This window comes from Phaseolus vulgaris, chromosome 2, assembly GCF_051622355.1.
Source record: "Phaseolus vulgaris cultivar YP4 chromosome 2, ASM5162235v1, whole genome shotgun sequence".
In the NCBI taxonomy this organism is placed as follows: Eukaryota; Viridiplantae; Streptophyta; class Magnoliopsida; order Fabales; family Fabaceae; genus Phaseolus; species Phaseolus vulgaris.
Window position 1 is genome coordinate 1,236,114 of NC_143499.1, and position 13,954 is coordinate 1,250,067.

The 13,954-nt window shown below is 28.9% G+C and overlaps 1 non-coding gene across 1 annotated transcript; it reads right to left on the reverse strand.

Moving 5' to 3' along the window:
• Nucleotides 1-2,993: 2,993 nt before the first annotated feature.
• Nucleotides 2,994-3,087, reverse strand: LOC137813145 (small nucleolar RNA snoR126). The gene has a single exon (XR_011081379.1). It is a non-coding gene; the product is annotated as a small nucleolar RNA snoR126 (small nucleolar RNA).
• Nucleotides 3,088-13,954: the final 10,867 nt, after the last annotated feature.

A 13,954-nucleotide genomic window follows, 5' to 3' on the forward strand; every position in this document is an offset into this window, starting at 1 on the left:
AAGGACATTAAAAAAAACATACTTTTTATATGGTACACACATTAACTTTTATAATTAGCATATAATAATAAAGTTAATATCAGTACAGACAGTAAAGTACTGGAATCGCTAAACTACAATATCCTTTGAGGTCCACATGTACGAGAAGGCCATGAGAAGCAAAAGAGTGGCAACAAACAGGAAAGAAGTTCTAGTGCTATTCAAGCTTTTTTTCTTCCTTTTAGTTTTGGCCTTACAAGTATAGTTTTATTAGTTTTCTATTACAAACTTACAGTTACAATTTAGTAAAATTATTTACATGATGTAAGAATTAAATGTGTTAGGCATCAGATTTGAATTCAACTTGGCTCCTGTGAGTTCCCACTTTAGAAACAACTCAAACACTTTATTTCAGTCTCATACAGCGTCCATACAAAAACCTTCAATTTAGATTCACTTTGATGAATATCATCATTAGTTTGCATGCAAATCTGCGTGACCAAGTTCATGGAGACAGAAATTCTAGAGCCCATGATTTGGTTTGTGAAAAAGAGATGGGCGAGGGAGTTTTTGGCAGTGAAAAAAGAAGCAGAACAAGACTAGGAGGAATGTTGAGAAAGATAAAGAGAGACTCTTTTTTATAGTGGTAATGATGAGAATATCCACTCACCAAATACTAGAGACCAATCAACAGTTTGCCTGAAAATTATGTGGCATTGCCAGTAAAGTAGCTTCTGTAATGCCTCGGCAAACCTTACTTTCTTTACATTTCACCATCCTTTTCGTGTGGGCCGATGGGGAAGCGTATCTTCATGCCCTTTTCTGAAAAATTAAAGGGTGTTGATACTTCTTCTTCATCTGTATAACTAATGCCAACTCTTATTGTCAATGAAATTTTTTTAGTTGTAATATAAGTTATTTATCTAGAAACCTCCAATGTAATCAAAGTATGATAAAAACAATTTACTATCATGATAAACATCCTACCCGATCTCTTTGATTAAAAACAACTAGATAGCTAAAAGCCTATATGAAGAGGGATCCAAAATCATATGACAAGAACAATATATAATATATTTAGTTCCATTGCTAATTTTAGAGATTTATCATCCAATTTGGATGAATTTTGGAAGTAAGCAAGGAGACTCTTTTTCAAGGTGGATTACAACCTTGTTGCACTCTTTTTTATAATCGAAATCCTTTTCGATGATATTTGCACAACAAATTACAAGGAGGTTGGAAGTCGGTATAATATGTCATTTAAAAAATTGTAAGAAAGTAAACCTTATAAAAAAAATACAAAGTGAAATAGAGTCCTCGACGAGAGACACGTTAAGAAGACTTTTAATGCTAATGGGACGAGGGAGATGTGTTATTATTTTCATGTCTATCATATCTTCATTTGAAAGGAGGTACTCAACTTTGGACCTAAATTTATCTAGCTTTTGCTAGTATAGAAAAAATTTATGTGTACAATTTAGATAAAAGAAAATGAATTTTTGAGGGTTTTGTGGCAAACATTTCAACTTGTAAAACTTACCTTTGGATTTTTGAAGGACGACGTATAAATAATAAAAAGTGGACAATGTTGGGCTTCGTTCCACGAAACTCAACCATGTTGGGGTGGAGGAATTTCCAATGAATCTCCTTCTGCTGAAAATGAGTTAGTGCGACTCACAAAAGGTTCATCTCCAATAAGGGTTGCCCCATTGGAGGAATTAGAAAAAGAATATCAATAAGCCATAAGAAGCGTACCTAGATGAAAAGCAGTAAACGAAGTGCAAAAGAAAACAGAGGACCTAGCTAGTTGTGAAAATTCGACAAGTTGTAATAAGACGACCTAAAATTGTTTTTTAAGCTCAACAAAAAAATATATAACACGAGCTAAATTTTAAACTAAAGCCTAATACCTTGAAAATTAGATTCAGGAGCTTGTGAGCCTTATGTATTATCCGATAGAAAAAATAAAAATATTTTAATCATCAAGTAAGATCACATGTAACTCAAATTCTCTTGGAATAAGAAATTAATCAACAAAATCTTTAATAACAACTTGTTTGGATATCAACCAAGATTAAAAAAAATTATAAATATAACTTTATTTTTAATTTTATTTTCACTCATTAAATATTTTTATATTTCTCAAAGCATTTATTGACATAAATGTCATATAATCTGTTCCAGCTGAATATCCACTCGACTCCATCAACAAAAAAACGACAACCTTTAACTCGACACCTTTTAACGAACAATCACTCGTATCAACCACGATGATTAAGCACCATTCTCTTCTTTGTGTTGTTTTCTCGTCTTATCATGCTGTTGCAATCGCTCTTGTTTTTGGCGTTTTCAAGACTTTCAGGGATGTATAGTCTTCTCCAATTTGTCGCTCATATATAACACTCTCCTAATTTTTTTAATTTCCTGTTTTTCTGTTTTTCTTAATACTGATCTTTCATATGTGCATGTCATATTTGGATGGAACTGAATATGTTGAGTTGTTTCTATCAGCCTATTGACACCCTTAAAGCGGGCTCGAAGAAGTGACACAACAAGTGAGAATTCAAAGTTCTAGACCATACCACAATCAAGAAACGCAACTTCAATGGAGATGAATGGCATCGTTTAAATGCTTTGACCTTACAGAACATTAAGACCTTCACATATATTGAGCAGAGTTAGAGAAGAGTGATACAAAAAAAAAAGCCCTCGGTGTAGGAAGAAGCGTTACTCGAAGAAAACTTAGACAAATTTTGATCTCGCATCCTAATATTTCTTGTCAAATTTTTCTTCTTTTGATCGGGATTGATTTTGGGTACACGAAAATTTTAGAAATTGACGCTGTCTTCTAAGTTGATCAACGAATATCTATCTTTGGAAGAGACAAAAGATTCATTATGTACTTGTATCAGTTAACAGCACCGTAAATATAATAAACTGCAATTTAACAACCTAATGAAATGATTTGTCAAATTGTTCCAACAATTACATGGATAAAAATTGAAAGGAAATGGTAGGCTCAGACACGCACAAACACTGTCATCACTGAGCAAATGACTTGCTTTAGTCCTTATCAGGATCGAGAAATGTTATCAGTCATCACAGCCTTGATCGTAACAAAGAAAAGGGAAAGAACATGCATCAAAAGTTCAGGATTCGAAGAACCGAGATTCAAATATAAAATAAAAGAAAAAAGAACAAACACAACAAGAATTAGAAATTGATAAAGGTTAAGCAGGATATAAGAGAGACATGTTCCATGAAGGAAACGCGCTGCGGAAAGATTTGGAAACAGAGCGACGCAGGGTGAAGAAATACCGCACAGGATAACCAAAACCCTAATTCGAAATGATGTTATTTTTTTGCTCTGGACCAGAGAAGTCTACCCGAAAGAATTGCGTCCAAAACAACTTTAAGGCCCATATTTTCTAAATCTCTGGAAGCCCATACTATTTGCACGGTCATTTTTACCTATTTGCCCTGCCCATCTTTTATTTTCCATTCTCTATAAACAACATTCACAGAATAACAAGTGAAATACGGATTTACCCCTACAATTGTCTATACCATTATATAAGGCACACTTTTTTTAACCAACTTTAATGCCATTTTTTTATAATTTTATTTTTTCAATAAAATTTATAATTATTTTGTTGTAATTTTTTAGTTAAGCAATTTTCCTTTTAATAAATAAAAAAAAAATTATTTAATAAAATACACAATTACTCCAATTATTGTCTACCTTTCCTACTTAATTTTTAAAAGAATTATATATTAGTAAAACCTTATTGTTTAAATTAAAAAAAATGTAGAGAACGTATATATGTTTAGCTAGTAATGATAAAAAAAAATTCTTTTTTGGAATTAGTAATATAGTTTTTTAAATTATATATTATTAATGTTAGGTTTTTAAATTATAATCCGCAATAAAAATACTTTTTTCAATAAATAAAATGATAAAAATAAATTTTAAATTTTTAAATCATCAATTTAATTAATCTTAAATTGTAACTGTTACCGAAATTGCTAACTGATAAAAAATTTAATTGTAAAATTTTCCTCTAAATTTATGTTTTAATGAATTGTACTCCTAATGAAAAGGAAATAATTTTTTTTGGGAAAATAGTATGATACGAAAATGAAAGATAAATATTAAATGGTAAAACTTTGTCCCTGTCAGTGAAAATGGTATAAAAGAAAGAAGCCAAAAAAACTCGATGGTGTGTGACGAAGAAGACTTTTTTTTGACAATGACGAAAATAGAGATGGTGGAAAAGATGATCTCGTACTCCAATAACAGAAAGATGAAAACAATTGATGGTGTTACGAATAAGAAAAAAAAAATGAAATACAAGAACACAAAATGTTTATTTTTTTTACTTCAAAATAACTCATTATAACAGTTAAAATATTAACTATTATAATAAATAGTTGCTATATTGTGGTTAAATTTATCATATTTATTAGTCGTCTCTGCGTCATTTAGTTCGTATAAAATGTTTAGGACCTCATTTTCTTTTTTTTAACTTTAAAGAAGGTAGCATTTATTTTAAATTTTCTTCCGACTAAAAATGTGTTAGACTTCCAACTAAATTTGTTTTGTTTACTGCGGAACAAATTGTGTGAATAAGAGGAGTGAGAAAAATGTGGATAATAATAAAATAAGAGTTTTATAAGATGTGTAAGTATTATAACTTATTACTGGTCACTTTTTAGAATGAATTTAAAATTGTTATTTTGAGTTAAAATTTGAATTTTTTCTTTAATTTCTTTTAAAACTTATCCCGTATCGGTATGGGTGAGGTCGAAACCTAGTCAACTTGATCAAGATCTGGTCAGTTTGACCGAGATCAAGGGAGAGTCGGCCGAAGCCTGAGAGATTTGGTCGACGACCCACTCGGCCGAGACTTTAGAAGACTCAGCCGAAACCTCAGAAGACCTGGTCAGGACGACCGAGACCATGGGAATCTGGTCGATGGCCGACCCCTATCATCGTTAACACTCAAATCAAGGTCAGCGAAGCTAATCCATCACTAAGAATTAGGTAATGCAACCATAAGCGTTATCCACCTCGATAAACGGGTCTAACAAGGTAGACCCATTAAAATAATATAAATAGCACACATCCCAAGGAGTAAGGGACGTCATTTATTACCGTTCACCTACCTGAGAGTTGATCACCAGTTTTACTGACTTGAACGTCGGAGTGCCTTTACAGGTACCCCACCATCCGGTGTTCACCGAGACCGAGTGCCGAAAGAGAAGCAGGAGAACGAGAAGAATCCCAGCTCATCAACCATTCACATGCCCGACCGAAGGAAGGAGAAGAAGACTTCAATAGTTCTCTAGGTCTCATCTTCCTAGTAAGAACATATCCTAAAAGTATCTTCTATTTATATTATAGATACCACATATCCAATTTCTACAAACATCATCATTTTCAAATAAAAACATACAATTTTTATTACTTTCACAAATTAGAAAATGTTTCTTAACTTAATTCGACTCTGCCAATGACCTCAAAACCCCTAAACTCACGACATAGATCAATGAAAATAATAAATTCACAATACCATCAATTTAAAAAATCGATCTTAAAAACGTTTTACCACCTAATGGATCAGCCCATAACATCAGAGACAATTACAATTTTTTTTGGACAAATCAAGTTTACACGGTTATTCCGCAAGAGTTAGGTATGATTTGAAATGCCACCGAAAAGGTGTTTAAGATAAAATATGAACAACTTGTGAGGTGTAAATGAAATAGATGTGTATTACTAATAAAAACAAAACAAAAAAGGGTTGATAAGTAATTTAGCCTCTTTTGACGCGGATGTAATCTATTATTAATTTAAAGATCAGAAAAGGTCCCATAATATTTGGTTTTACAGTATTTCTAACAAAAAGGTGAAGTCCCAAAGTTTGATGGATAGGTTCGTAAAATCTTCTAAACATTCACGGGATGCAATTTACTTATTTATCTGTTGTTTAACATTACAGCGAACATTTTGTAAGATTCTTATAAAAAAAATTATCAAATAGTCTTAATCATAAATAAAATGAAAACAACTTTTTCTTGGCTGAAACTTTTATTGTATTGTCATTATTGTTTTATTTATAGTATCCTTTGTAAATATGAAGATTATTTTATTACTATTATATGTAAAACAAACTTTATGTATATACAATGATAATATGAAATTTAAACTTACATATTAACAAATACTCTACCAGTTTGTGTACAATTGGCTATATTATAAGTAAAGTTTAAAACGCTACATAATACTTTTTTTTTTTATTTCAGTTAGTTTATAGTTTTTTTACTAGCTGAACTTTTTGTTTAATGTATTAGTAGGATTTTAACAAATTGTAATTTTTTTTATACTAGTTGAAGTGAAATTTTTTAAGACATTATTGTTTTGCCTTTAAATTATTGAAGATATTATTATATTATATTTTTTTTATTCATAAGGAATGATATTATTTTTTAAAAAGGATACATCTTCCTTTTCTAACATTTTCATTGCATATATCGATAATGATAAATAATAATTAGTTTTTTAACATATATTTTTACAGTATACTATTTATTTTAGTCATTATAATATATTTACAATACCTGTTTTATTATGATATTAGGCTTCAAAATATTCATATTATAACTTTTTATATTATATTTTTAACCAATATATTAATTATTGTAATGGAAGTGTGATTTTACTTAAAAGTGTGACAATTTTACTTTACTTTAAAATTGATTAAAATATTTTAAGAGATAATCCTATATATAAGTGGTATAATACCAAATAGAAAAAATATATCATAATTAAAAATGAAATTTTAACTAAAATGATTGATGTGTAAATAAAAAATAAAAATTTAAAATAAATTGCAAACTAAATATTCCAAAAATATTTTTATTCATAAATTAAAATTTATATAAAACATCATATATGTCTATTTATATCATTTTGAATTTATCAAGTAGTTCAGTAAATAATTAACTAAATACACATAATTTAATAAATTAACTTAATTGTTTTCAGCAGTTAATAATCCATTTTCAACCGGCAACTTGTTTTTCAATTTTTAAAATATTTTTCGTATTACACTGTTACCCTAGATCTATTGTTACGTTATTTTAAATATATTAAGTTTATGAAAAAATGCATTTCTTTTTACTTATTTTAAATCAAAATAGAAATATGTAATATATGCTATAAATAAACAATATAAAGCATTAATAATAAATTAATTAAAATAAATATAACTAATTTTTTAATAAAATATTATAAAAATTAATTAAAAAAGTATTTAATATATATTTTATCAGTAAAAAATAAAATTTAATAAAAGTATATCATGAAATGTCTAGTTCTTTTATTTATAATTATAATTTATTGTGATTGATAATTTCACTCAACACTTATAATTTAATAAGTTAATTTAATGTGTTTTTTCTATCAACTTTTAGCTATTAATTAGTTTTTCAGTTTTGAGTTAGTTATTGCATTATTATTTTTAATATATATATATATATATATATATATTAAGGTTAAATATTTTTAGTGTATAAATTGTATTATAATATTATAAATTTATTAAAAAATAAGTGAGTATAAAATGTTTTAATATCCTAGTTTATATTATAATTTTATTTATCACTTAACGAAACTGAAATTAATTTCAATAATTTTTTTATTATAAATACTCATAAAATTCAAAAATTTAAATTTAAAATAAAATAAAATTTAACATAAAAATACTATTTTTAACCGTTAATAGTTTTGTTGCCATTAGTGTGGAATCTAGGGGCTATGCCCATGATAGTCTTTGAATAAATTTACTCAATTCTATAGAGTAATGGACTTTGTTTGAGGATAATCATTAAAGCAAGTTCCTCAAATTGAGGAGAGGAAGAGGGTAATAAGATATGTGCTCATTGTTTATGGGAGAAAAATTGTCTTAGAGGCTAAGGCACTTCTACCAATGGACACAACCTTATTTAATCAGATACTTTATTCATATAGAGAGAGGTGAGACAATCTTATTTAAGTTATATAAACTATGATATGGTAATATCATATCATGCAAAATAAACTCAATTTTCATTTTTAAAATTATATGATAACACAATAAACTGAGTGGATGTGTTTGTTAAAAAAAATTGTATGGAAGGAATGCATAGCTTTTGTTTTCTCTTCTCTTCTCAGTTTCATCTCAAACAAAGCATAGTATAAAATATACTGCACAAATTTTACAAAGATTAAAATTACACTCTGGGATATTCTTACTTAATTTACTCTTCATTAATGGTGTGAGAAAGTGTGTTGTAGTTGTCTTAGTAGTATCTTAAAGCAGAGGCATGCAAAAAGTATTTCACTGGTAATCATGTCTTAAGCCATGATGCATTGTTAATGGTCCACGCGGTCATTATAACACAAATATTTTGTTGGCTGCTCTAGGAATAACATTGTTGAAAAGAAAAAAAAATCAAAAAAGGTTTTACTATTTCTAAAATTTATTTTTATTCAAATTCATAAATGTATAATTTTTTTAATATTTTTATATCCAAAATTTAATTAATTTGTTAATTTGATCGTCGGTAGGAATTTTATAACTTTTGAATTGATAGGAATTTTATAACTTTTGGATTGATAGTGTTAGCATACATAATTTTTCTTTATTGTAAATATGTTGACACGTAAAAATTAACATATAAAATTTATTAATTTAAAAATAGGAAAGAAATCCTAAATTAACGTAATTATTCAATATTGGATATAAAAAAAATACCAAAAAGTTTTAGAGATGGTAATTTGATAAGAAATCAATTTTGAAAGTATAAACATCTTATTTAACGTGCACCTTATCACTTTAGTTGTGTGGGAAGGTTGAAGAGTCGTCGAGTCACTTGTTCTCCTTTTGTGACTTTTCTTGGAGGGTCTGATGTCTTTGCTTTGAGTGGCTTGGAGTGTCGTTCGTAATCCATTTGGATCCTATGCAAAATTTTCTCCAATTCAGGTTGAGTCAGGCATCTGTTTCAGCTAATGATGTTTGGGGGGCAATTTGGGTTGGAATTGTGAGTGAAATTTAGAAGCATAGGATCTTGGTCGTCTTTAATGGAGGAGTGACAGATGTGTTAGAAGTTTTTGCCTCTGCGCAAGTAAAGGTGCGGTCTTGGATTGCTGCAAAGTCCTGCGAAGTTTACTTTTCCTACCCCTGTTGGGTTATGGATCATTTGGCCTGTATACGGCTGATTCGGTAAAGCTGGGTAGCGATTGGTTTGGTTGGTTCTTTGTCCGACGTTTTTGCGTGCCAAGTTAGGAGTTGAATTCTATGTGTTCTTGTAAAAGGGTTGGATCACTCCTGAAGTGATTCCCATTTATTTATTTTTTATTGTTGATAAAAAAAAACTTTATCACTTTAGTAATGGAGAGGCTCCGTTAGATCAAGTAGGGACTTGGCAAAATAATAACTGGATTTGAAAGTTGCAAGACTTATTTGAATGTGAAGAGGTGCAGGTCAATTAATTGATGCAGCTATTGAGAGGCATGTCAATAGGTGTGGATGACGATCACAAATGGAAATGGAAGGAAGGAACAACAATTGAGTACACAATTAAAGCATGATATAATAAATTACTTAATCCAATTGGAGGGGAACATTAATAGTGCAACACACTAATCTAATGTCACATTTTCAACAATTATGCACATACAGTTTAGGGTTATACGTGGATTACAATAATATGATAGATAAAAAACAATATATTTTGCTCCATATACAAAGTAAAGAATTAGTGCAATGCTTTCTTTAAGTTTTTTTTTTTAGTTTTCTTCCTGAAACACCAACCAGGATAATTAAAGAAGTAGCAATTGTTTATTTGCTAAACAAGGTGACTGATATTTAGCCCTTGCATAAAACTTTTATATCTGCATTAGTTTTCCCATTTGCTTACAGAAAGAAAAGTTTTATAAGCAGTGCACTATGTAATTTGGAAGTAAAGAAGGAGAACACGCAACCAAGAGAGGAGAAAGATTAAGACGATCGCATGCTCAGAATACTTCTTGCGAGAGTGATGAATTGACGATTTGAAATGGCTTGAACTGATACCTAACTCCACGATAGTGACTCACTCAATTCTAATTGAAGGAAAATGTTTCCAGTATCAGGGTTTATATTTAAAATTGATTGTTTCTATTAGAAAAATGCGAGCTTCCATTTTTAATATAGATTATGTACGGGTTAGGTTTGGATATGTTGTCAATTACATATACTTCTAAGTAATGTAGTCAAAAGACATCAAAAGGAAAAACAAAAACTAGATTTAAGAATGAAATATGTTGGAAAGTTCTTACTCACTAATTTGTTCGTAAAGTACTATATCTTCTTTCTTAAATAATGAAGAAAACAATGATGAGTGCATGACCATTAAATAACAAAAATTATTTAAACAATCCTTGAATTATTGACCATTCATCGTTTTAATTCTTAAGTCAAGGAATTTAGAATAACTAACAACTGATTCAAATTGATTTAAAATATAACTTTGGACTACGTACTACAATTTCTCATACTTAATTTTAAGACTATTTGAGTAATTCTTTCACTTTAGAGTTTACGTAGATTTAAAGATGAAATTAGGTGGTTAAGGGGAAAAGTAGTGCTATGCAGGTAAAACAATATTTAGCGTAGCGTATCGTATGATTTAAATGTGCTTATAAACTTTAAATTAAATTATTTCTAGCGAGACACGTACACTGTACTTTAAAATATTCATCCTATAAAAGGATATCCACTACTATAAGAATAATTTTGATTCCATTAGTTTTAAGCATTAGCAATCTTGAGGTAATATTTTGGGTTGATCATTTGATTTTATTTTAAATATATTTTCCACACGATTTTTGTCACCCGTCAGTTTCTTAGAAGATCTTGAACCCCGTGTATTTGACAAATTTAGATATCAATACATTTTGTTAAAAAAAATAAATTGTATAACCTCTTAATCAAAGAGATTGAGGCAATAAAAATATACGTGTTGTTCTTGTATGATAGGGAAATACTTTCCTTGTACTTCTGAATAATGAATAATTCTAGTCACCAGTGTTATGCAATGATTTTATGGTTTTTTTATGCTTAAAGTTTTATATATAGTAAATAAAAATAATAAACACGGTTTAAGAATGCGTATATTTTGAGTGTAGTTCATATTTATAGAGTTATAAACGATCATTGATTTTGGATTAAGTAAGTCATAAAGTTAATATCAGTATTAAAGTAAAATTGCATACCTTGAGTGTAGATCTTAAAGAAGGTTAGTTATTGACTCTCTAAGAACTAGTTTCATCCAATCACGTGACCGGTGAAATATTTGTTTGTTGGTGTCGATGATACACGTGCAATCTTTTATTAGATGTTCGATATGTAAAAATCCATATGTAACGTTGACTTTACATACAAATTTAAATTCGTATGTAAAAATTTGTATGTAATGCTCACTTTACATACGGATCCAGATCCGTATGTATCCGTATGTAACGTTACTTTACATATGGATTCAAATCTGTATGTAAAATCTGTATGTAATGCTCAATTTACATACGAATTTTTGTATATAAATAATCGATATGTAATTAACAAATTTCTTGTAGTGTCAGTACTCTTGTAACCTTGAACAACATGTTTCTTGGATCTATATAATAGGCTTTAAAATTATGAAATTAGTCGACTTGAGTGTCTTCATATAAATGCATGTTATTTTATAATTTTAAATCTCACGTACACTAGCACACTTTACGCTTGAGTGTCCACAATTCTAGAAAAGAATGATTTCTAATGATCTTTCTCTCTGGTTTAAACTACAAAGTCGCGTTTTATTGTTTGAGAGCGGATGAACAATGAAGATAAACATTACACATGACTTAGAAATCACTTGAGTGTTGAGTCACTTGAACAATATCCATCTTGACAATTATATTAGTTGGGCATTGTAAAGTTGGTGGAATAGAAAAAATTATTATTTGAGTCTAGGAATTGGTTTTATTATAATTATACAAAAAAATTTGGGTTTTCATAATTCCCTTGATGACAAATAATTTTTCTTTTTCAATTCAAAGAGAAAATGGAAAATTGGTCAATTAAATTCGTTTAGCGAAGATTTTTTTTCACAACAAAGATGAACCTGTAAGCAAATATACAATTTAAATACTTAAATCTGCTTGATGGAATGACTTCAACCTAGGTATAAGTATACTAATATGAAAACAATCTATCGAGTATACCAACCTTAAACAATTCTTCCCATCAACTAGATTAATCCCAACTAACAATAGCTATACTTCCCAACCATTTAATCAATATTCGGGCAAACCCTAGCATAAACTTTGTTATTGTATTACTACTCATTAGAATTAAAATGTTTGAATCTTTGGCAATCTTTAGGTTGTTCTTTATGTGTTTCTTGGCTTAACTGCTGGATTGACTTTGCAGGATTGATATTGATAATGCAATGTGGTTTTTCTTGTACAAGGTTGAACACCCTAAAGTACTTTTTTTTTTAATTTTATTCATTTTCCGTTGAAAAAAAAAACTCAGGCATAGGCAGACATAAAAAATTCAAAATTGCATATACTGCATAAAAAGCTATGCATTTTCTGTTAAAGATGATATCGTTGAACACTGTTTTCCAGACAAGAAAACATCTCAGACCCCACAAACATAGCTGCAATAAGATTTTACACCTTATTTGGATCACATACTGCTGTTATTTAGGGATTAATATGCTCACTACCTAGGCTAAGACTATATTCAATCTTACTGCCTTCAAATTATTTACAGACCCCTCCTGCGATTGAGTGGAAGAGAGTTATTTTAAATCTATATTGTAATTTCCGCAATTAAATTAATTTTAATTGTCATTATGTTCGACAACTATTACGTCAGACTATCTTTTATTATAGCCAATCTAGTTGCACACAGTATTTATTTAAGCCCACTTTGACCTGTTTTTATTCAATTACAAAACAAAGAAGAAGAAAGATTAAACAACTCCTCAATCTAATGCAGAGTTGTGACGAAACACGTATCATTTTAAGGATGTTCAGACTCTCATTCCAACAAAATATACCTCAGAATATTCACTTTCCACACCTCCTGAATTCGAAGTGTTATGTGAAACTAAAGTTGTGAAAAGAGACAAATAACATTACTATAAGTGTGATTACTTATTATACAATTTCTCGCAAGACAATCAAATTAATTAGGTGTAGGGATGCTTTTTTACTTTCATTTTAAAAGAATTGTTAATTGATTAGTGATTTTATTTAGTTCGTTTCAGATTATAAAGTCTTGGACCCCTCATGTTACAATAAATGAGTTTAAAGTCATGCGCCCATCACTTTATAATATATTAGTATTACTTGTTTCTTCATTAATTGCTCTCAATCGAAACCAATCACATTCTCTTAAGATAAAGAGGGATGAAGTTTTTACTTTTGCTTGATTAAAGGTGGTGACGTATTCGTTTTTCATGAATAGTATAGACATATTTTTTTTGTTTTAAATTTTATGGATTCTAATCTTCACTCTCTATTGAATTAATATATATTAAAAAATTGTTTCAAACATAAATAATAATGGTTGGAGATCTTAGGGAAATTAGTAGTATTAAGCCAAAATAATTTATAAACGTTTCAAAATTTCTATATATGATAAAATTACACTACAAGAAAATCATGAAATAGAAATCAATTTGTAGATACCAAAATAATTAGTTACAATAGAAACTAAAATAGAGACCATTCTAGAAACTAAAAAAAAATTGGTTTCTAAATTAATTTCTATTATTTTCTATTATTGTTAAATAGTTTCTAAATTGGTATCTAATTAGCAACTAAGGTTTTAACTACCAATTATTTAGCTTCTAAATTTGGTAGCAAAAACTTTGGTTGCTAATTAGATACTAATTT